This window comes from Lepisma saccharinum, chromosome 20 (assembly GCF_977018435.1).
Source record: "Lepisma saccharinum chromosome 20, izLepSacc3.1, whole genome shotgun sequence".
Taxonomy (NCBI): domain Eukaryota; kingdom Metazoa; phylum Arthropoda; class Insecta; order Zygentoma; family Lepismatidae; genus Lepisma; species Lepisma saccharinum.
Genome location: NC_139248.1, coordinates 70,008,060 through 70,032,019, shown reverse-complemented (window position 1 = coordinate 70,032,019; position 23,960 = coordinate 70,008,060). Strand labels below are relative to the sequence as shown.

General features: G+C 39.5%; 1 protein-coding gene across 5 annotated transcripts in view; it reads right to left on the bottom strand.

The window, feature by feature from the left end:
• Positions 1 to 14,748, bottom strand: part of bsk (mitogen-activated protein kinase dJNK) — a 383,933-nt gene extending 369,185 nt beyond the window's left edge. For 2 of the 5 annotated variants that reach the window (XM_083141593.1, XM_083141594.1), the window contains exon 1: positions 14,432 to 14,748. The gene's annotated coding sequence lies outside the window, so the exon portion shown is untranslated. Of the gene's footprint in view, positions 1 to 14,155; positions 14,346 to 14,431 lie in introns of those variants that run through there. The other 3 variants (XM_083141597.1, XM_083141599.1, XM_083141601.1) reach the window with 2 other exon arrangements.
• Between the last annotated feature and the right edge of the window lie 9,212 nt (positions 14,749 to 23,960).

Below are 23,960 nucleotides of genomic sequence, written 5' to 3'. Positions count from 1 at the left end.
TGCATCCTTTACATTACAAAATTACTGTCAATAATGTAGGTTAGTCAAAGTCTAAGCCTATATTCTTTAATATTAGATCAAGTCTCATTTCATTCTTCCATTTTATGCATTCAATATTTAGAACTACATAAAAGAAAGGTACTTTTCCATAAGAATGAGCTGCTACTTCCAACACCAATCTTGCATCTCCTCCAGGTGCGAAGAGAAAGAGGCTTCATCAATTGATGTTGTTTATTTCCCCTCCCTTTTCTGCCACTTTTGGATAATCACAAAGATGAAAATGAGTGATAATATGATAAAATTGATGATAGAACATTCACTAAGAACACCCATGCCTGGGACCCTAGCATTGAAGAACGCTGTGCTGACCATTCCGCAAAATAAAGAGGCTTCTGTTTGCACAATGCAAGAAGCAAGTGTCAAGATGCATGCATGTCGATTGTTTGAGGGCAAGAGCAGATGTATGGTACATTGATGCTCAACACACAGGTCTGAACACATATTAACAAGACTGTTGATCATCTGTCAGGTGGAAAATTCCCATTGACAACATATAATTTCAAATTTTTATCTAGTCCAGCTGATATTTTTCTGTGATGGTGATAAAGGTTGTCATCTCGAAAACGAACAGTCTGAGAGGACTACAAGTTATGGTAGAATATAATTATAGATAAGCAAAAATAAAGCGTTGGTCGACATGGGTTTCAATGTCTTGCAGATGAATGTTGTCTCTGAATAATTTCAGCATGCCGATTCCAAAAATGAAATTTATTTTTATCCACCACGTCTAGTTTTTATTTCTGAAAACAGCAATGTATTAACCACCTCAATTTCACAATAAAATGTGAAGTTCCATTATTTCCCAACTAGATGGCTTTTTTTAGATGGTGGTAAAATATTAATTTTCTACAATACAAATCCTCCAATTTCGAACCATAAATGCATGTAGAAATGTATGCATTTAACCCACCTTCACATGATACACTGGCATGAACATTATATGAACTTTGATAACATAGTTTTATTTTTTAAATCTCTCATAAAAATTTCTTCACAAAATGTCCAACACTCAATGTTATAATATGGTGGGTTGATTGAGTTTAGTGGCGTGAAGAAAAATCTCGACCTAGGGAAAAATCCTAACGTGATGGGAAAATTGATGCAATTTCCATGATCAGCAATCAAAAGACTTCCAGAATCAACTATTGATTTAGAAACAACCAAAATTTCCCTTGTGTAAATTTATTTTGTTGCATTGTGTAATATATGTCACGTACGAGCAAACATGAGAATTTTGATTGTGAAATTGAAAAAAAATCTGACGTGATGGGAAAAATGGATTCTATTTCCGTGATCAGCATTTAAAATACTTCCACAAACACCTATTGATTTGAAAACATCAGAACATTTTTCTCAAAATGTCGAACAGTGTCATATGATGTTTGATTTGCATTTTCTGTGGTCCTACCAACAGGCCCATACTGAGTGAGGGGCCATGGGGGTCATGCCGCCCCCCCTGCCCTCGAGCAATAAAATATTTAAATGGGGAACCTAAAAAAAACTAAGATTGTTCAATTTGTAAAAATTTCGAATTTGACCTTGCATAAATGAATGGGTTTGTTATGGAGAGAGTCAGGCTCCATGGGTTTGCAGTCTGCAATATTGGATAAACTTAGTTTTATAACCATTGGTGCAAGACTAGCAGATGACCCGATTTATTCGGGATAATTCAGTGGTTCCCAAAGTGTGAACAGGGTGGCACTGAATTACAGAGGCACCGTGAAATGTTCCAATATTTTCACTGAAATGATACTTACTTGTTTTTAGAATCTGACCATCGCATCAATCCAAATGCATGTGCTTATTTAGTACTTTTTACATATACCTAGTCATGTCATAAATACTGTCACAAGGTTTGCAGGAAATAGATACAGGATGGTTAGGGATAGTGTAATATCCATATAATATATGGTACATGGATATGTGAGGAAAACAAAACACCTATATCTACTCAAAATGACCACCTTTAGCACGCATGCTGTCCACCACTGCCTTCACAAGAGAGCACTTCAAACTGGCCATGTTGGGGTGTTTTTTTTTGCATGCCATTTCCTGAAGCACAGCTCACAATTTGTAGACCAGAGGGTTAAGATCCCGGCTACCAGAGAGCCAATCAGAATTGGAAATGAAGTCCTGCACATTCATCTGGAGCCACTGCTGGTCGTCTTAGCCTTATGGGCTGGTGCCGAAATTTGCTGTAAACTCCAGGCCTGACTGCGAGAGAGGGTGTTCGTGAGATCCTTGACCACAGCCTCAAGAAAAGTCTCTTGGTCCACCTTGGCCGATGTTTTGATGCCTTGCTCTCAGAAATGCAGCTCAGTTGTGTCCTCGTAGCTCTACCCCCACCACAACATAACTGACAGTGGATGATAAACCCTCTGAACCCTCGGAGCCTTGTTGGCTGCTGCTCGTGAACTCTTCGCATGTACCCTGTCGTTTTGGGTACATTTGTCAACATTGAACAGTTTTTGATTGGTGAAAAGGATTCTTCTGTGCCCCTTTGCTGCATACCGCGTAAGTAGGCCTTTTGCTTGATTAACCTCTGATGCTTTAACGCATCAGTGAGGAAATGACAGTACGTTGTTTGTAAGCTTGCAGTCCCAGGTCACAACGCAACATATGAGACATAGACATTTTGGACATCTTGTGGGCCTGAGCCAGCACTGACTGTCTCCTGACAGGCTTTCGTTGTGTACATGCCGCCACTGCTTTCACAACCTCTGGCGTCCGTACTGTTCGAGGCCACCTTGCCCTGGGCCTATCGTTAACAGTTCCAGTTTATCGCTGGATAGTGCGATAAACAAACCTCTCTGAGATTTGAAGCTTCTGGAGAAGTTTGAAAATCTCACCTACTGCTTTCTCTATCTTATGTAGTGCAATGACAGCCACTCGATTGTCATACTTGCCTCATTTCATCCTGACCTGTATCACAATCACCTTCAGCCCTCAACAGAACAGCACACAATGACTCAGGTCTTACAGCTCCCTGTGGGCAAGTGCTGCCCTTGCCCTCAAGGTGTCCAGCCAGCCTCCAAAGTTGTGACAGTATTTATGATATGACTAGGTAAAGATGTTTCTGAATTTGAAATGTGTTTATTTTTTAACTTAAGGCAAACAACCTAACCACATCAACTGAGCATAGCAAGCATAGGGGCACTGCAAAAAAAAAAAACTTGAAACACTAAGGGAACTGTGAAACGAAAAAGTTCTGGAATCCCTGATCCATTCCTTTCAATAAATCTAATTTAATTTATAAATATATTATTTTAGATATTAACATAGAATTATCATGGCTGTTCAATGGTGATGCTATAAGAAAATTAAAGGAAGTTTGAAAACATCGTTAATTTGTGGAACACAGTACTATTTGAATACTTCTTAGATTAAATTGTAAGCAATAATCACTAAGGTGCATGCAGTGTGACATATTTTGTCTGTAAGTGACTTGGTTGCTGATAGTTGGGTGGGGGGAGGTGAGTTGAATTTTCCCGGTTACTTTCAATCATAATATTGCAAGTTTAGCTCTAGCTGTAATATTACCATCTCATTGGTGGTCACATCTGATACTTCAACAGCACTTCGACCGGCCACAGTGGCAGAGTGGTTAGTGCAGCATTCTACGATGCCAGGAGTCTGAATCTAGACCTGTGCATGGGTAGTCCTTGTGGTTTCCTCATAAATTTCATCATATCATCAATCATCCCCATCATAGCGATTTGGGAAACTTGGCAGAAAAGTGATGTAAAATAACCCAATTCAATCAACCCAACAGCATTTCGGATCTTCTCTTGTTCCACATTTTCGGATGTGACACAATCTTTAAAAAAAATCCTGGGTACGGACCTGCCTAGAAATGAGTTATGCTACTTCATACATGCACAAAGGCTTATATGAATGCCTAGTCTCTATTTTCATATATGGCTCAAATATTAAAGTAGATATTTGTTAACATAATGAATGGTATGAATGACCATTTGCTAATGTTACTTATTATTCAGGGTAATAAATATAACATCATAATATTATGCAAAGCACACTATCCACAAAAAAGCCCAGAAAACATAATTTCATTCAAGACCGGAGGTGGTTTTACGTTGGAAACATTAAATATTTAGCTTAATTTTAATACTTTTCACAAACATATTTCTACAAAACTAGAAGGCAATAATTTGGAAGTGGCTATGTCACTTTTTCATGTACCTCAGTGACATTTGTATCCTCCCTTGAGGTTTTTATTATTATTACTTGCTTTATTTTACTTCACTTTTGTGCCACTTTTGACTAATTTGCGAAGATGGGGATGAGTGATGATATGCTAAAATTGATGAATGTACATTCACAAACATCCATGCCAAGGCCGAGATTCGAGCCCATGACCCCTGGCATCGTAGAGTGACATGCTAACCACTCGGCCTTCCCTGCATGTTGTAAGCACCTCACAGAAGTGGAGAAAAATTATGACATACAATCTCTGATACTTTTAGAAGGTTGCAGACCAAAGTACATCGGTCAACTACAACAAGAACTACAACTAAAACCAAATTTAAAAATAAGGTAAGGTAAGGTAAAGGTAATGCATACTGCACCATACCATGAAGGGTGTAGAGGTAGGGTCACAAACATTCTTGATCTTGGCAATTTTTGGAGATGATGTGATCAGCACCACACTATAGGTGGTTTTACTCGTCCACGTTTGCTCCAGGTACCCATTTATTCAAAGCTAGGTTAACCACCAGAGTGGCTTTATGCAGGGACAAGGTTACAAAAATTACGACACATCAAACACTGGTCTCCTTCATGGTAGTCAGATGCCCTACCAACTAAAACATCATGGCCCAAATTTCGAAATAAAGACCACAAAAAAATTATACAAGCGAGAAACTTCCTGGCTTCTCCTCTTCCAATTCAAACAGTTACATGTAGTTTCAAATAATGCAGAAGTGCATTTTCATATATTAGTAGTCTTGGCATCTAATATTTTGCTTTTCAATCTCACTCTGGGTACAATGCTTTCACCTTTGGTGCCTCCATGTTACGTAATTGTGAAATGGTCTTTAAACATCAACTTAACATGAAAACACAGTAACAAGCAACATTTCCTTAGGTCAGCCATTGTTCTTCCTAGAATGTTGCAACTGAAAATCCTCCACCCCCATCAATGATTTATCCACACACCCCCAAAATTTCCTTAAAAGTTTTCAGAAAAGCCCAATTTATGGCCTTTTTTGGCTTCAAGTTTATGCTTACACCCCCTAAATACACATTTACAGCCCCCAGGTGGAAAATTATGGATAAACACCTGCCCCCCCCTCCCCACACACAAAGACAATTAGCAGATAAGGACCTAAACTCAGTTGCAAGTAGATGTTGGAATTTAGTATAAAACTGGAGCTAATCTGAAAATTACATTTACTTCAAATTTTATGTTTATTCCATTTCTCTTGTGAAAAGAAGTAAAGATGCCTCAAAGGAACGATTCACTAAATATCTGTCTACACTTTTCGCTTTCATCTCAGCAAAACCAAGTGTTTCTAATTCTCAGTAATCTATTTGCTCCAAAGCACTTAAGGCATCTTATGAAGAAATATAGGAGTAAATAAAATAATGAGAGTCAATTGCTTATGGCTTGTTTGTTTCAATACCTTGTAGATCATTTACAAGTGGTTAAACTTCAGTCACGTTCACAATGAAGACAAAGAACACTTCCGAGAGCACAAAAAAGCACCTGATGTGCTAAACAATAACTTCACTTCTCCACTGCACACAGAAATTCTGTTTCGCTTTTCTTTTTGTTAGGGAATAAAAATAAAATATGGCAAAGGGAGTAATACATACTTCCAATCAAGATGAAAGGGAAACTTTTATAGTCACAAATAGGCCCTGGTTCTCCACAAACCTGCTTTAGACGGAAGCATTTCCTTTAACATTTTTGCTAGCATAAATGCTATGTAAATGTTTCCAAAACTCTTATAGCAGATAGTACATTACACAGAAACATTTCATGTAACTTTTTCTTTAGCTTTTGCGATTACAATGTATAACATATACAGCATGAAAGGCACGTCGAGTTATACCATCTATGCTGAGTGCACAGTGTTTACATTTGAAACAACTAAAATATTCTTCCATACTTGTACAGTAAACGTTGTAAAGCATGTATTTAAGTAGTATCATTGTTTTGTACCTAACACCTCAGTTGAATAGTTAACGGCTTTTAAAAATGTGAAGTGGTACATTCCTTACATCTCACTCGCTGCCATTACATCTGCACTCCTGGTCTAGAGGTTGCTTCTGATTGGTTATGCTACGGAAATAGGAAGGGTTCTAACCTTGAGAAATGCCATAAGATTTTTCACGTTACATGGTAGCATTTTGGTCATGGCATAAATGTTAAGGAAAATTCCTTCCATCTAAAGCGGGCCAAACTACTTTTGGTATGACATTTCGAGGATTCTAAAACAATAATTTTCAAGTGCTCAATGCATTCATGAACATTACGTGAACGAAGAATGCCAGATGAATGCATGAATGACTGCCTGGTTTATGAGCTACGTTAATTTTGAGGAAAATATAGACGTGTGGCAATTGTGGAAGCAAAAACCGAGCCCGTTATAAGTGCAAACATGCACAGAACAAATCATGTATTAAAAAGATGGAATTGCAACAATCAAGTGACACTCTGTAGCACACCTTTATGAGCCTGCAGTCCAGTAAATTTGTTTCTTAAAAGTCGTTGACAAAAACTCAACAATATTACAAGTAAATAACTTACTATTTTTTTAAAAAAAATTATATGTATCAGGTGTTCCGCATGGTGGCCACATGCTCTACCAACTGAGCTACCATGCTCAATCATTCATATTAATGAATAAATCATGGGATAGATAATCATCACAAATAATCAGAGAGAGGATTAGTTTTATTATGTCTAGTTTATTTGACAAAATATAAAATTCGATTTAAATTAGTGACATGACTGGATTTAATGGAATCCTCTGTTTCTCTGGCCAATATGATTAAATTAAATTTGTTAAGTGATGATTTTCATTGGAAACCTCCAATCCGGACAACAAAAATTCCAATTAATAAAAATATTTCCACTTCAACATATTTGTTAATGAAAATAGATGTGCAAACTAAATTGACCATGGTGCCTGTCCGTTAACATACAAATTTGAATTTGGAAGCAGGAAGCAACATACCTCCCCGATTATATCGTTCGATTGTTCACTGCCAGTCGTGAAAGAATTTCCAGTTACCGCAGTCAAAACCATCTTTCCAGGTGGTGGGGATGCAAGTCACTTCACTCTTCTGGTCCTAACTTCAGAAAGACCCAACCGTCAAAATTCAAATTCGGAGGCTGCACTGGTGAAAATTCCCTCTCAGTGTCTTTGAATAAATCTCCAGCACTGGCAAGAAATGATTTCCAATTATCGCAAGCAAATGCCAAACGTGAGGCCATCTTTGGTAGTGGTTGCCAGCTCTTGTTGCAAGTCGCAAACTTAGGGAGAACCTCTCACAGCCTGGTATAATTAACAGCAGGACCTATGGGTCAATTATTGTGTTCTACAGTAAAAAAAAAAAAATACTTTTGCAACAATTCCTTACACACTGACATGTGTGAAGCTGAAAACCTTGACACGACAGCAACAGTAGCGAGAGCATGAAGACATGCATATCATTCCTGTTCCGTGTATATCTCTTTCATTAAGTATTGAATGAAACAAAGGTGCTATCTGATTGATTATCTTCACTTGAGAGGCTCTGACATTCCAAATACTATAGAGCGACCACAAACAAAAGAGCTTTCGACAAAAAGTATCCACGCAGCTTTCCATTCAGCTCGGGCCATAAGGATGCATGTTCCACTCTGCCCTTGCCTCCACGCAAGAGTACGGTGCACAGGAGTTGCGGGTCTGTGAAGGCTTTCTTGCTTGTGGTTCCACTATAGTAAATTAATCGAAACTAAGTGTGATCATTCCTATGCAATGAGGTCTTCAGATGAATTCAAGAAAATCTGGACAGAGTAAGGCCTTAACAACTCTGAAATTGGGTAATAGGCAAGTTTCATTTATGTTGGTTAGCAGAGATGAAAAAAAAAAAAACAATTTGAATGTCACACATCAGCTTTTGTCAAGTCGATATCATCTCACTTCATGGATGAAATCCAAAAGAACCAATACGCACAAAAGACAGATGATCTTCAAAATGTTTTTTTCATCATCTCACCTCACTACTTTTAGTGGTTTTTATTTGATTTTATTTGAGACGTTTCATTCTGGTTTCCCAGAAAAAAAGTTAAATAAAAAACTAAATAAAATCAAATAAAAACCACTAAAAATAACTGTGTTAGATTATTTTGAATTTACAAAAAGTAGTTATGCGAACCTTCAAGAAGAACATTAACTCACCTCACTAACATAAGTAAAACTATACTGTAACCTATAGATGGGTTTCATGTGACTTCACAGTGTGCACAGCTACCATGTTTGCAGCCAATTTTATGTGTAGTTTGCATGGAAATATCCACCACGTAGCGTTCGTTACATCCGCATCAACTGCACGTTTGCTTTAAATCACGAATGGCTGTGTTAGTATCTCCCACCTGCATGCTTGAATTCCATATGCTTACAAGAACTGGCCTCAATCATGGCTGCTTGAAGCCACAATGCAACAGTTTGTGACGTAGGTGAAACATACCTATAGTAAGTATGAGAACTTATTGTATGAAATGGTGACAGTCGAGTAAGCATTTTTGAAGAGTAAAATACATTTCTTCACCTTACAAAATAAACTAGAGAATAATTTAACCAAACCTGCCTAACACATTAATGTACACTGTTCTGCAACAAAGAAACAGTGAGGATTCATTGTACCTCTTTGTTTTTTGTGTTTGAGTCATTCTTGTGCCACTTTTGGCTGATCACAACAATTATGGTGAATGATGATTACATGAAATTCATAATGGGACATACCCAGAGGAAGACTGCCAGGACCCAAATCTGGAACTTTCTGTAGCAAGATCATGCACAATGAGTCTGGATTCAGCCACTTCAGAAAGTGCACCGAGACATTAAATGAATTCATGTGATCTAGAACAGGTACATGAATAATGAAGAGATTATCAATCAAAAGTTGGACCCTGAAATGTTATCTGCAGCCTGAATTTATCATGGCATCAAGACTTTAGATTTTTATAAACAGGCTGTATCAGAAACTGTATGTTCTCATGATGTCAGTAACATAATTATCAAAAGGAACAAAAAAATATTCTGCTATACTAACAATACTAACCACAATGAACATGAATGTGCAAACTTCCTTAATGTTGAAACAATGAAAATTTCATACATGTATATATGTAGAAACTCACAATTTGACATGAATAGTAATAATAGTAATAACCAGCACGTATACATTTGTAGAATGCTCAAATCATGCTCCTTGGCACAAGAACAATGTTTTAACACACCAAGTTAAATTGTGCATCATTTTACGAGACTCCAGAATGCTAATGCAGAAACTCAGTCGTCATATTCTAACAAAAAAGATAAAAAATTTCATGCTTTGGTCATGGATCTTTTGGTGGACAGACAATTGGCAAGAAACACTACTCTCTGCCAAACTTACATAAGATTAATTCAAGCACAGAACAATTTGACCAATGGGCAATTTCATGTTCAGTGAAAAGTTTCTTGAATAGTGAATACAACAAATGAAAAAATGAAATGGTGTTTAGCTGCAAGTAAAGAGTCACATCCATGTCAAGCAAAAAGTGGGTCCCCTAAGCAGCTATTCCCTTTCAAATACTTTTTCCTCTATGATTTGACATTTTCAAGGTGATCTCAAAAGTTGAGACACATGTTGCTACATATAAGTTCCACGGGCAGAAAAAATAAACTAATTCACGCGCCAGCCCTTTTCTCAGGAGTCAGCTCCTTTTTTTTGGGGGGGGGGCGCAAATATGGTCTAGGAAAGCCATGAATTCAACTAAGATAAAGCTGCATATTTTGAATTATGATCTTTGATCAGGTGTTGGAAGCATTTAGGGAAGTTATTTTAATGCTAAGTCACAAACTTGACCCTCCTAACCTAACAATGAAAGCATTTTGATACATAATAGGCCTACTCCTTCACACACCACACATGTGAATAAGATGGCAGCAGCAGTCTATATCCAAGACGACAGTGTACGAATAGCTGCTCACAAAGAATCATACAGGCATATGCAGGAAGCAAAAAATTATTCTCCAGAAAATATGCAGTAAATACTCACAAGCCTCTGAAGTATGTGTTAATAGACATAAACAAATCATGTAAAAAATGCCTGCCATGATTAGTTCAGAATTAAACAATCGGAAATCGGACCCTGATTTTTTTCCATGCATTTCCAGCACATGCATACATGTTGTTCTGGAACATTTTTTTTAGAACCAACATTCAAATTACAGTAATATTTGCTAGATATTTCTTCGTATGTGAATTACAGAGAAGAACATATCAGCTCCACCTTCTTGTGCTGGGATAATAAAATGAAAAGGTAAAACTATCAAAGCCTCTAACTCGTTTATTCTGTTATTTTTAACATTTGTACTTACCTATTCTGCATTGCGAAAGATTGTTGAAGATGGAATTTTGCTTTTCTTAACAAAATTAGTATCTATTGTCGACACATCGAGTAATTATTGTTCATACTTTTATCGTTTCCTGAACATGCAAAATGGTGAGCAAATCTTGACTAGCGTTGTCGATATGCTGTTTTTCAAACGGCAAAGCAGTGTTTCAACCTTCTTAACAGAAAAATTCACGCATAGCCCCAAAAACCATTCTGGATCGTATAACCATCCACGAATAGCCCCACGCACCATCACAGTAGGTTAGGTTGATTTAGGTTGGGCAATATAGTGAAAAAACTGTGTGTTTGGAAACACTTACCGGGGATTACGTCAGATGCTAGCAACATCTGGTTCAAGTACATGGATGGAAATGCAAGCAACAGCTTTCGTGCATCGGACAGACATTCTTATACAAAAATAGATGAATTAGCAGCCAAATGCATTGAAAAATGCGAGAAAACACTTCTACGACCTTCCGAAATTACACACAAACTCAATTCCGTAAGTACTTTCTCCTGTAAATTCGAAGAAATGAGTTTCCCGGCTTTTAAAGATTTACCAATGAAAAGCCTAGCCAGTTTAAAATACTGTTTCAGAATTTCTTCATTGTAACATCGACAACTTTGCAGTACTTAGATGTATTGCCAGAGATTCGACTGTTGTATGAAATGATTCATCCTCGAAGAACAAGTTGATCTTTAAAAAATATTTATTACATAAATGGTGACATTTTATGCGTCAGGATAAAATCAACCCTCTCATGGATGAAAACTTACCTCTACTGTTACAGATAATTGTGTCCATTGGAAGAGACTCCCTCACGGTCCACATCTATTCACACCCTGATAGCAAGCAGTATTACACACTGATTTTTGGTACCAGTTTCATAGATCGGAGACACATTAAAATCAAATATTTTGTGTTTCACATGGTTTGTACTTACCAATTGCGTATTGCGGAACATAGTTCAAGGTGCCATTATGCTTTTTACACGAAAACAAAAACTTTTTCTACTAAATAATGCATTTTTCTAAGTGCTACCGAACTCACATAACGGTGCAATATCGCTTACTTTGCGAATGATATAGCTTCTTTTGTTGGTAACACTTTACTATACCGGAGACGGATTTCTTCAAATTTACAGGAGAAAGTACTTACGCAAATCATTTTCTGTAGCGTTGTTGATGTTCGGGAATGTAGTTTTGATCCATTTGAATGCGAATGCATGTGGTTTTCTACGAAAATCTATTTCCGACATGCTATTGCTGTTGCCGCCATTTGTTTTCTGCACGAGAGCACAATACGTGCTATTGCTGCTGCTACAACATAACATGTCGAGGATGAGTCGTGAAGTTGTTGCCGGGTGTGGAAGATGCCGTGGAATTTGTAATTCCGATGTTGTCCGTATATGCTAAATTGAACGAAAGGAGTGCTAATGGAACCTAACCTAACAGGCCTAACCTAACCTAGTGGGCATACCTCGTCCCCGTGATGGTTTGTGGGGCTATCGTATGTAAGAAATAGACATTATTTTCGTTAGAAATCCATTATTTCACCTAAAGAAATGTTCTGCAACGCAGAATAGTATGTTAGCAATGTAAAAAATTGCGAAATAAATCATTGATAGGTGTCTCCGGTATAGTAAAGTAGTACCCTTTTGTTTTCGAATATCAGTTTTTCCAATCTTCTTCAGCGAAAAATACCTACTATCGTGTTCGTCACGTGTGCAAATTGTACATTATGCACGGCTAGCTGACGGATAGCCCTACGAACCATTCCGATAAGGTTAGGTTAGGTTAGGCAAGCATAGTTAAAAAAAGGGGGGGTTGAAAACACTGACATGATTTCCCGGTCAAATAGATACCACGATGAAAGAAAATACCTCAACTAACGTTGGAAACCTTCGAGAAACTCATTTCCATAAGTAGTTTCTTCTGTAAAAATGAAGAAATGTGTCTCCGATGTATGAAACTGCTACCCTGATTTTTAGCTTCATGTAATAGCATCTGTCTCATCATCAAGTGCCCTTCTGAAAGTTATGGCAGGGAATTCAGAAAATAAAAAAATTACTACAGCTGAAATAGGTATCGCTGTGTTCAATCCAGTTGGGCATATAAACAATGGTATAATTTAACAATACAGGGAATTTCTCCAATTTGTTTGAATTTTCGGTTACTTACTAATTTGGGTCTCCTAATCACGAATCTGCACTTAAAATTTGGCGCTCACGTATAAATTTGGCGCTTATTTGGGGGCAGGTGAATCCGGCCACTTTCTAACATGCCCTTAACAGGGAGTCTATAGATATAGGCGGGGCCGCGATAGCGGTTGGGGGCGGTAGGTCGATTACCCCAGGGGCGGAGCCCGGAACCGGCGGGAAATTCGGAAATCGAGGGTGTGGAAATAAGAACTTAATTTCGATTATTTTGCTATTTCCACGTGTGACCGCCAAATTTTGACTGCAGATTCGTGATTAGGGGGTCAAAATTAGTGAGTATGCCGAATTTCAAACAAAATGGAGAAATTCCCTGTATTGTAAAATCGCTCCTTTACAATATAGAGAAAGTCTCCAATTTTGTTAATTTTCGGTATACTAACTAATTTTGACCTAATCACGAATCTGTTGAAAAAAACCGGGGGTCACGTCTGAAAATTTGAAAAAAAGCAGATTGATTTTTTTTATATATAGGTGTATATGCGTAGCTTAACGAACAAAAATGTAATCTGTCATTGTGTCCAACCACTCCGTTGTTTTACAAGAAAATGATTTATGATGTTCAATTCTAGTACGATCCCTATTTTTTCGATGAATTTAGGGGTGAAATGAGTGCTAATGGAACCTAACCTAACAGGCCTAACCTAACCTCGTGTGAATGGTTCGTGGGGCTACCCGTGGATGGTTTTTGGCGCTAACGAACAATTTTTCATCAAAATGTACAATTTCCAGACGTGACCCTCGGTTTTTTACAACAGATTCGTGATTAGGAGGCCAAAATTAGTTGGTATACCGAAAATTAACGAAATTGGAGACTTTCTCTATATTGTAAATTCGCTCCTTTTTCTGTTCATAACAAAATAAATTGCAAACAATGGGAAACTGAACACTAATTTGGAAAAACAATAACGAAAATATTCCAATAAAAGTTTGACTCGAATGTTATATTTCAAGCTGACTCTAATCAATATGCAAGCAATAAAAATACAACTTTGCAATAAATTCTTGGGCAACGCTAGAAAAATAAGTTGTTCGGATTGATAAACAAACACATCCACTCATACCGGCAAATTTACATCATAGTCAATACTGGTCGATAAGTGCGCACAGACTTTACCTACCCAGATACATATTTCATTTAAATTCTTCAAAAAAAAAAAAAAAAAAAGTGGAAAGTTTACGTACTAATATATCACACACAAATATATTGGGAAAAAATATTTTTACAAAGATACGCACTTAAAACAAGCCAAAGAAACAATACCTTCTTCAGCAAAAACTCTGCAATTTCTACGAGGTAGCACACATGAAGTACGAAGCACTGTAAATTGCTTATTCTTCGTTTTGAAGTGATAAACATTCAATGATTAACAATGAATAGCCTTATTTAGTCACTGCATGCTTAAAAATTCGTCTGTTCCTTTCGCTAGTGTCACTGCAGTCATGTTCACCGACAAGTCTCGCCCATCAACAAAATCTCGGCACTTTACACGATACTTTAAAGATTTTAAGCCATACTATATTCAAAACATGCACCTACCTTGGCTAACGAGGACCCAGCAATTTCTTCACTCACGTACAGTTAAAATTTTAGTCATCTTGAACAAAAATCCACTTCTGCAGGTAAAGCAAAACTCTGACGTCAGCAAGTGTAACCACCGTACTGCAGTTCGCTCACTTCATGTCAAGTGTTTATGGCAAAAGTAAATTGAAGGCACCATTCTCTCAAATATTGAATGTATGCAGCAGAAAATTAGAATTTTTAACCACGACAATTGCAATGATTTTAGAATATGTACATCAAACCAGGCAAAATACTTCGTATATGAAACAGTTTCTTTTCGGATCTTTTTCCGATATCATTAGAATATATGTGCATGCCATCTATCGGGTAATCTTGAAACTTTTTCAGACAATCAATTTATACAACTTTCCCTTAGCAAGTTTAAACCAGTTTGGCGAACAGTGCGTGTTTCAATTTTCATTGCATTTATCATTTTCGTGAGATCACAAAGTTGTTGGTATCATGGGCGTATCCAGAGCTGAGTTCAGGGGTCCACACCCCGCAAATTCATGTGTTTTTATGATTATAATTTTTCAAATGACGAGTATTTTAATTTTCTGCGTGATATTGCATGCCCCTATGTCAGTTATAACTTTGAGGGCAAGTTATGTCATATGGTTTGTTATATTTTCTATATTTCCACCACACTTCACATATCGTATATTTCTTCCTCTTCGTTTTGTTACCTATTTGAAAGCAATTTTCTCCCTTGCTGTGAAGCCCCTAAGGTCCCTTAAATCAGAACCTGGGTTGCAACTTACATTGTAAATTCAGTACAAAAGAATAGATTTTTTATTTTGCTTCGCATTTCTGTTTACTTGGCTAAACGCGAAGATGACGATGAGTGATGGTAGGACACACAAAGAACACCCATGCCCAATCTGGGATTCTAACCCGGGACCTATCACGTCGTAGCGTGGTGTGCTAACCACTCTGCCACCGGGGCCAGCTCAATACAAAGTCTAGTGTGTGAGATTTCTAATTTCCTTTCTGGATAAGCAGGTGCAGTGGCGCACAAGGGCAGTGGCGAACCGTGACATCGCAAGACTTGCCAAACGTCAGGGTCAATCTTTCAACCTGCCCGGGGGAGAGGAATTCCTACATTGATTATTGATAATGATGATAATAGTGCTCGTACATGACGTGTGAAGTAGATATGGCCAAATCCATTTCTTTCCTACGGAGTATATGATCGTAAAACAAGGAAGACGAAACTTAATAAATTCTACCCGAAAAAAAAATGGAAAAATTGTTAAACCTCTCTCCGAAATTCGGATTGCCTCCGATACCCGCCGAAATCCGGGTAGAAAAATTTCCGAATGGAGATTTTAAATTTTCCGGAAATCTGATATTTTTGGCAATCCCTGGTGTAGGGTGACCAGACGTCCTCTTTTATCCGGACATGTCCTTCTTTTTAGGTGTCTGTCCGGCGTCCGGGCGGATTTTTTAGAATTCTGTAAATATCCTCCTTTTCTGGAAAGAGCATAGCATCGACCATAGCAAATGTGCTGCATAGAGAATGCTTCCACACATATGATTGATTGATTGATTGATTTAGTTTATTTTACTTCGCGTTTTGTGCCTCTTGGCTAATTTGCGAAGATGGGGATGAGTGATGAAATGATGAAATTGATGAATGGACATACACAAACAACCAAGCCCGAGCGGGATTCGAACCCAGGACCCTTGCTTCTACACATAACGATCATCATATCACTTGGGGTGAATTAAGTATTCGAGCAATGTTCACCTAGCATCTGGGTGCTGAACACTATTACTTTCCCGACTGAGTCATTAGTAGGGGTGAGCGGGATCCAGAAAAGTCAGTAGCCTGTCGGGATCGGGAAGAAAAAATTCCCGTCCCGAAATGATTTCCAGACTTTTCGGGATTTCGAGCCTCCAAATGGTCATTTTTAAAAGTGGAAAATTCTTGATGTTTTCTGCATTGAAAGTGTCTTGGCACTCTTCGGAAATTGTTAGCTTTTATTTTAGAAATTTCAGGGGGCAAAAACTTGAGGAAAAATGACCCATCTATCTATCTATCTATCTATCTATCTATCTATCTATCTATCTATCTATCTATCTATCTGAGAGAGAGAGAGAGAGAGAAGTAAAGAGAGAATAGTAAAGAGAAAGAAAGACGTGTAAAATTAGTGATTTCCACAGCTGAAAGTTTCTCGGCTTTGTCTGGAAATTGCGAATGTTTCCCGTCCTGAACGTCTGGATTTAAAAAAAATTCCCGTCCCGACGAAAAAAAGTTCTGTCCCGCACACCCCTAGTTATTAGTTCGTATTATTCTACCTCGTTGCTTCGCAATCTGAGACTTTTAAAACACACATAATCTGAGCAGTTTCTTTTCGATTGATATGGCTTATTTTAATTCACTTTTTGCCACTTTTGACTAATCGCTAAGATGAGGATGAGCTATGATATGATGATTTTCATGACACTCACAAAAAAACACCGATGCCCAGGCTGGGATTCGAAGGCATTGTGGCACGGTGTGCTAACCACTCCGTCACAGAGGGTGGCAAGTTCATTTTCGAGTCATACACACGCGATACAGAAACGCGTAGTGAGAATTTTGATTATTAAGTAGTAATTACTTTTATGAAATAACGAAGCGAAAGCGTAAATTCAACAATGCTCTCGCAAAAATATATCCTGCTTTCAAAGGATGGAAGAAACGAACGAATATGAGGTAAAGTGTAAGGTGGCTGTCACTTTCCCCTGCTGTTGAAAGACTGCTAGAAATGTTCATGTCATTAAAATGATATTTCTTGACCCAATCTAAACTACCTAAAATTCAAATTCGGTTTTTGGAAATAAGTTAAAGCGAAGCTGACTTGTTACATTTGCATTCACTTATGAGGGTATTGCATTCTAATATCCAAGGATTGGAAAAAGAGTAAGATTCTGTACTACAAATTATAGATATTCTTATTTATGATTGTCATGTGTTAAATAGCAGATTAGGAGTTTGCTTTCGTTGCTTAAAGGAAAGAGGAAATTATTGAGAAAATGATCAGAATTATCTGTGAGCAAAGTGTTGGTATTTTTTTTAATATTGATTAAATTGTAAGTAATGGCAAAATGAGTTGCCATTTTTTGCGGTGTCCTCTTTTCTATGACCTTGTCCTCCTTTTTAGCTATGCTCTGTCCTCTTTTTTGAATGTATGTGTCTGGTCACCCTGGTGTGAAGGTAAGATGTGCTAGGAAAAGGGTTCTGTCCGAGTAGCCTATGTTTGTCACCTCGAGAACAAAACTCTTGATCAGTCTTGTCATTTGTAAGCATAGTAAACACAAGACAACAGGAAGTACTTCGTGTTTTGTAAAGCAAGAACGTTTTTCCGTAATCTATATTTAAACGGCAGGATTCAAAAAAAATAAAAGGGGGAAATACTATGAAAGAAATAAAATGGTTTCGGAACTGCTCATTTTCCAGTTCTCTCCGGCACTAACCGTGGGTAAATTTATGCTTTTGCTTATTTATATTTTTTTGTATGCACCATTACTTTCATGTATTGTGTGTAACTTGTGTTGCAATGTTCTTCAATATGTGTTTTTTTCTCATAAAAACAAGAAGGGTGTAAGGAGTGCTCCTTCCACGTAGTGCACCCAATAGTCAACCTCACTTCCACGTAGTACACCCTGGTAAAGTAAAGATAAAGTTCTCCCCTGTGCTTAGCACCACGCCATGAAGGCGTATAGGGGGTGTGGGGGTAACGCCCCACACTTTCTTGATCCGGTCGTGAGTGGGGGTGATGTGATCAGCATCACGCCCCTGACCGCCTTTACCCCCCAGGGTTTCCCCCAGATACCCATGTCATTCGACGCTGGGTGGGCGCCGGAGCCGCTTCCAACGTTAGAAAAGTTCCCGGATTTGAACCGGCCGGGGATCGAACCCGGGACCTTGAGCATGGCAGTCAGACGCGTTACCGACTGAGCCACCGCGGCCACACTGGACTGCAGACTAACGAGGCTCTGGCGACTGGCCCCATGGCCAGTATAATTTTGTTTGTTTTGTCCTTATTTGTGCTGAGTGCTCCTTTACAGCCTCAGCTTTTAACGAAAGTCAGAAGATTTTAATATTTTATGATTTTAGTTATGCAACGTTAGAGTTATGTGTAACGATAAGGGGCTGGTCCCCGTATAATGTGACGGGTGCAAAATAGCCTTAGTGCTGACGCACCCAAAATTTTAAATTCAAATCAAATCAAAATCATAAAAACAAGAGCGTTGCATGCTTTACAGTGCTAGACATTCCGAGAAGTTTCATCTTGATGACGTCACAGAAACCCTGCCGTGTTTGTAAACAAGGGGGCTGAAAAAAGGTCTCCTATGACCAGACCTTCAAGATCAGGGGAGGAGCGATCGAATGACCTTGGATTCGCACAATTCCTGCGATGACCTGGGCCGCTTGACACCGTTGCACTCAACAGGAAACGTAGCGGGATGGTTGGGCACAGGGGGTAGAACTGGGCTCTCCTTTCGATGCGCTAAACTTGGCGAATCTCTTGCGTATTTCTAGGTGTTTCATGGTGTCACTTGGCTAATTTCACTCCAATGTGCGAATATTCAGACTTATTTTTTACTTCTCTAAAATATTTAAAAAGCAATATTTTTATTATTTTACTTTGTCATCGCCGCATCTCCCGTTGACCGGACGCCTCTGCACAAGAGGTCAGGGCCGGATTAACCTATAGGCAACTGGGGCAATTGCCCCGGGGCCCCCACCAAAAGGAAGATGTGAAGGGCCTCCACCAAAAAAATGAGATGAGTCATACATCGATCAGCTTACTATAGTTGTGCGCTATATGGAAGGGTTATCTCCAAAAGAAAGGTTTCTGACCTTCTTACCAAATTGTGGTCACACTGGGTCTGCTATTGCTAATGCGTAATTGGAGTTTCTAGACCATCATAAGATTGATATAGGTTACTGTCGTGGCCATGCTGTGAATATGTGTGGAAAGTATAAAGTATTCCTCTCGTCAAGGAAAAAAATAAACTGGCAGAGCTGGTACCATGTTGTGCCCACTCTTTCAATCTGGTAGGGAAAGCAGCGGCTAATGCATGTCCTGCAGCTGTTAATTTCTTCGATTTTATACAGCGGTTTTGTGTGTTCTTCACAGCATCACCTCACCGTTATCAAACATTGGTGGATAAGTTAAGACAAACAGAAGGGAAATACTATGTTCCCAAGAGTTTAAGTGAGACTCGGCGAGCATGTATTGTAAGAAATGAAGCGAATTGCCTCTCACGGCAGATGTCGTCCCTGGAAATCACATCGTTCGGCGTCTTCTCGAATGACATTTTAGAGAGATTTGATTCTACGAGCAAAACACTCCAGGATCCAAGGTTAGTTTTTCAGTCTGCCATTGACATTTTGAGGTCTTTAAAGAAGTTCGTAGAATCAAAAAGGAAGTAGTTTTCTGAATATGAGGAGATAGCCAGAAGAAGAAGTGGCACAGAAGAGTACAATAAGGAACACTCACGTCAGCGGGTGAGAAACGTCCGACTGAATACTCTTAGACTATCAAAATGAACCTCAAATCCACCTCTCGCCGAGTGAACATTTCAGAGTGGAAAGTTTTCTACCAGTGATTGATCAAATCACCTCATCACTCCCAGACAGGATTTTTCCCTATGAAACTGTCGCAAAGAGGTTCAGTATTCTAAATGAACTTGCAGTGGCAACTCCATCACAAATTACAGCTGCAGCTCGCGAGCTTGTGAGCATCTACGAAGAGGATCTGGAACCCTCGCTATAGAATGATCTGATACAGTTTGCACACCTAGTAAGCAGTAGCAATGTCAAACATCAGGAAGACATCCCAATGGAACTGTCTATGTATAATATTGTACGTAAGATCCCGTTCTGCATTACATTTCCCAATGTCGAAATTCTCTTTAGAATGTATTTGGTCTTAATGGTAACAAACTGCAGCGGAGAAAGATCTTTCTCAAAAATGAAATTAGTGAAAAACAGGCTTCTTACTGCCATGGGACAGGATCGCTTATCCAATCTTTCTTTATTAAGCATTGAACATGAACGATGATATAGTAGATGAATTTTCGGCGAAAAAGGCAAGAAAAGTGTGTCTACTATATAAGTGTTAAGCCTTTGGGAATTTTCTTGAAGAAAGTGTAGTTACTACAATTTCCACAATGAACCTGTCGGTAATTGTCCAGTAGATGGACCGTACATATGTAGTGACATGTGTACTCTTAATAATACCATTTATAATCAATTATGTACGTAAGTACAGTCTACTGCTCAGTTCTCTGTCTCCATGTGGACCCCCTTAGTATTTACTAAATATTGTAGTTACAGTGTTCACTCTTCATAATATACTGTAGACATCTAGATGCAGAATTTTACTGCTGCTATAGAGCTACAATTTTCGTCCAGTAACTTTATTTTACTGCACTATTCTCCCTGCAAACCCATCTGCGATATGTTCGATTGTGATACACTACCGATTCTAAAACCAGGTCTACCATTTCAACTGCTGAAAATTGGTGGTTAACATATTGAGCTAATAAAGCTCCTAGTAAAAAATAATAAAAAATTGGGGGCACAAAACATTTTGCCCAGGGGCCTCCACAAACCTTGATACGGCCCTGCAAGAGGTACATTGTTCCCCTTAATTTTTTTTAGCGGGAGGGGTGTTGTTCTGTACTACACGTTAATGCCCCTAGCAACTAGCGAAAAATTTCCCATTTCATATTTGCAGCCTATATTCTAAAATGCGTTTGTTCCAACTTGTCACCTTTCCCGAGTTAGCGACAGTTTCTGTGCCAATCGAACCAGGGAAATGTCTCCTGGATAGCGAGAAGCGAGTGGGAATCCGAGAAACGGCAGTTGCGCACGCCTTGTTGCCACTTCCTAGTTTATTCCTCACTTTTTTATAACATTCAAGAAGTTCATTGATTGAGTTGGTTTATTTTTCTTTGCATTTCCGCCACTTTTGGCTAATCGCGAAGATGAGGATGAGTGAATGAGTGATGATGAAACTGATGAAGGGACACTCACAAAGAACACCCATGTCCAGACAGGTTCGAACACAGGATCCTTGGCGTCGTAGTGTGCTGCTAACCACTCATTTCTCACACAGTTATTGAGTTGGTGTTTTAAGTTCATTTTATGCACAGTAAGTCTAATCGGGACTAGACCTACAGTTGATAGTAGTATCCGAACCACTATGTGCCGCCACCGGGTATCGAACCCGGGACCCGTTGATTACAAGGCGAGGATTAGCTACCACTGCGCCATCGGGGAGGCACAATTATCGTAGAAGTGGTTAGTGTGCTGTGCATTCCCGTGTGGCTTATTTGCGGCCTGGCTTCCTCCTAATATGGTAGGGGCAGGCCCGTACCCAGGATTTTTTTTGACGGAGGGGCCAGATCCGTATATACAGGGTGTTTCTAAAGGTCGTTTACAACGCTTGGGAGGTGATTCCTCACACGAAAACAAGCAAAAAGTCTAAGTTCCATTTTTACGACTGAGGCTTCGTTTCCGAGATAGGAGCCTCGCAAAAGGTGACAAAGTGAACGTCACACCTGACTTGGACGAATACTATAACAGATAGAGAGGCGGTTCCAAGGGAATCATAAAGGAATCGTATGTGCTCAGTCCGGAAGTCACTATGAAAAGTTCACTGCACGCATGCGCAATGGAGTCCTCAAAGGAATTGGGGATTTCCAGCAAGAACAATACATGGAAAGGGTATGTAACGCAGCAAGAAGGACCGTGACAATGAGAAATGCGTTAAAGACAACACATCCCGACCTCAAACATCAAAACATGAGCACCGAACACAAAATCCGAAAAGTTGAGCACGGTTGCATACCCCAGTTACACGCGAGGAATGAACGAATCATGTCATGTGGCATACAAGAGACACATTACTCCACCAGGAGGAGGGAAAGAAAAACACATTATCAGGTGATTGCGACAACGTGTATTTTTACACGCGACAACTACGTAATATCCCCCCTCCCGACACACACACACAACAAACAACAAATGCTACAATGTCTTATGCACAGACAGTGCGTGTCACTGTACACCAACTGAAGATGTCATTTTCACCACACAAAGGGGGTGGGGAGCAATACCAAAAGTGTTCGCAGGCGATCATTGTGACGTAAAAGAGACCAGTTTTGGAAGCGCTGCACAGGCAAGTCTGGCTCTCGTAGTCTACGTTTGACCTTCATGACTGCTGTTCCCGCGAGAGGAGCTCGAAGGGTTGGTTCTCTCCGGCAGTCGTTCCAGTCGTTTGTAGGTGCTGGGATATGATCAGCAGTTCGCTCTAGGTTGTCATACGCATTGAAGAGTACTAGTATGTTGTATTGAAAGAAGTTGACGTGGTGGAGTGGACAAGTCAAGTATCGCAACAATTGGTCTGTGGTGTTCGTACGGTGATACGGCCAATTTGTGCAGTGTGCCAGTGTTAAACAAAAACAATACTTTGCAGTTCCAGCTCCCTATTACACAGATGGCTGCGTATACGACCCAGCAGCTAGCAGACATGCATCTCATGTATGGGGAGGCACGTGGTAATAGCCGCGAGGCAAGGCGTCTTTATGGAGAACGCTTTCCACATAGACCTTTACCGTCTCACACCTTCTTTCAGGTAGTGGACAATCGACTGCGTGAAACAGGGTCAGTGTTACCACCGCGGCAAGAAGTTGGAAGACCCCGAAGTGTACGCACACATCAGTTTGCAGAAGATGTGTTAACAGCGGTCGCAGAACATCCTGGAACTAGTACGCGCGTGCTCGCTCGGGCACGAAACACGTCTCATGTGAATGTTTGGCGAGTGTTGTCAGAGGAAGGAATGCACCCTTTTCAACTGCAGAAAGTACAAGAACTGTTACCTCGTGACTTTCGCCCTCGTATGGAGTTTTGCCAATGGTTGTTGCATCATCTGGACACAAACCCTCACTTCGGGGCAAACGTATTGTGGACAGATGAAGCCATTTTCACCAGGATTGATGTCTTCAATAGTAGAAACAGTCATGTATGGGACTTTGACAACCCACATGCACTTTTTGTGGCCCATCACCAGCACAGGTTTTCAGTGAATGTGTTGTGCGGGATAGTACATGATCATTTAATTGGACCATACATTCTCCCTGTTCGCCTGAATGGTCGCACGTATCATGCATTTCTTAGTAACGTTCTGCCTGAACTGTTGGAGACCGTACCTTTGGCACTGCGGCAAGAAATGTGGTACCAACACGATGGTGCACCAGCTCATATCGATTGTAATGTACGACATTTCCTGCATGACGTGTTTCGCAATAGGTTCATTGGTATGGATGAACCTGTGCCTTGGTCACCGAGGTCGCCAGATCTCAACCCTCTCGATTTTTTCTTCTGGGGAGAAATGAAAACCCTCGTATACGACACACCTGTCACATCAGCTGAGGACCTCGTTGTCGCATCAACGTCGCCGCCGCGACGGTAGCAGATACATCTGGCTTGTTTGCTCGTACT